Raw genomic sequence first — 1650 nt, forward strand, 5'->3', positions numbered from 1 at the left:
AAAAAGAGGCTAATCAGAGAGAAAAAATAGCACAGAATCTCTCAGGAAGAGGGCCAAGTGGATGAGATATACTGAATCTAGTCAAAGATGATCCTGGATGAGAACCAGGAAAGTAAGATGGATGATATTCCAAAGCCAAGGAATAAAATACAGACCAAGGGTGAACAGAAGGTATTCTCAGGAGGCAGCCAAGAAAAAGTGAGAAAACAGTCAAACTGAAAGTGAAGACAATTATCAAGATGCTGGAAGTAATGTCAGATGAGAGCCAGCAGCATGTGAAAATAGGTCAAGGGCCCCTTCTACAGCTTGTACTGGAAACCTTCCAAGGGGCCTCTAGAGAGGTATTGAGGTAGAAGTATGACTATTACATTTGCGTCCTGGATAGAAAATTGGCACCCTTACTTAGATCATACTCTGGTCTATAAAATAAATAAGGCTATAGCAATTACACCACTTCCTCAGCCTCCTTCATGAGGATGTGCACCATGGAACAAATATTACTCCAATATATATAGTTAACAGATAGATTTCCTGGTGGCAAATGGTGATGAAAGACTCTGACAACTCCTGTGGTGAATTTCTTAAAGCTCACAGTAAAGGTATTACATAAGAAACATGCTGAATATCTCCAAGATAAGTATGTTTCATACATGCTATGTTTCATACATGGCTTTAAATAATACTTGTTTACTCGTTTCTACCTTCTTTGTTCACTGAAGCATCTGAACTAGATTGCATTAAAACTTTTCTATAAAGTAATGTCTTAACATTATAGGCACTTCCCCAAACTGTGAAAATAACCCCCCAGATGTCTTATCATTTATTTAGTTTTTTTTTTTAAATGTGGTGCTGGGGATCGAACCCAGTGCCTCATGCATGCTAGGCAAGTGCTCTACCACTGAGCTACAACCACAGCCCCCCCCAGATGTCTTTTCACATTGTGAAATAGCTGCAAGGAGACCCCACATGTGTAAGTCCTTTTCCTTTTGATTTTCTTGGATTCTTGTCTGCAACTTTACCTCTTGGAGCATTTCCTCTCTGAGTATTAGCTCTGGTCTTCTCATATAAAGAAATAAACCATTTCTGATTGAAGTGCATCACTATTCCATTTTCTTCACTGCTTTCTTTTTCCAAACTATATATTTCTTCTTCATATACAACCAGTATCTAATAAAGTGTGTGGTCTCTTCCCTGAAAAAACCTTTGGTAAGCAGCAGGATCTAGATTTATGTTCCAGGATAAGCTCTGAAAGATTACTTTTTTTTTTTTTTTGTATCAAGGATTGAATCCAGGGGTGCTTAAACTCTGAGCCACATCCCTGGCCCGTTTTATTTTTTATTTTGACACAGGATCTTGATAAGTTGCTTAGGACCTCACTAAATTTCTGAGTCTGGCTTTGAAGTTGCAATCCTCCTGCCTCAGCCTACCAAGCTGCTGGGATTACAGGAATGTGCTACCATGCCTGGCCTTAAAGATTACTTTCTGCTAATAAGCCAAAGCTGTGTGATGACAATTGCAAACTCCCTTTCCTTTCCTACTCCTCACTTAAATCTCAGAAGAGAGCCTTAGCTTTCCTTTTAGTTCCCTAAGTTAAAACCCATCCAGCAGAAAGCTACCTCTATCCTGAATTTATTGTTTCCTTGGCCAACA

The 1650-nt window shown here is 39.2% G+C and overlaps 1 non-coding gene across 1 annotated transcript; it reads right to left on the reverse strand.

Moving 5' to 3' along the window:
• Window positions 1-841: 841 nt before the first annotated feature.
• On the reverse strand, window positions 842-914 carry Trnaa-agc. Its single transcript has one exon. It is a non-coding gene; the product is annotated as a tRNA-Ala (tRNA).
• Window positions 915-1650: the final 736 nt, after the last annotated feature.

Source organism: Marmota marmota, unplaced genomic scaffold (genome assembly GCF_001458135.2).
Source record: "Marmota marmota marmota unplaced genomic scaffold, marMar, whole genome shotgun sequence".
Classification (NCBI taxonomy): domain Eukaryota; kingdom Metazoa; phylum Chordata; class Mammalia; order Rodentia; family Sciuridae; genus Marmota; species Marmota marmota.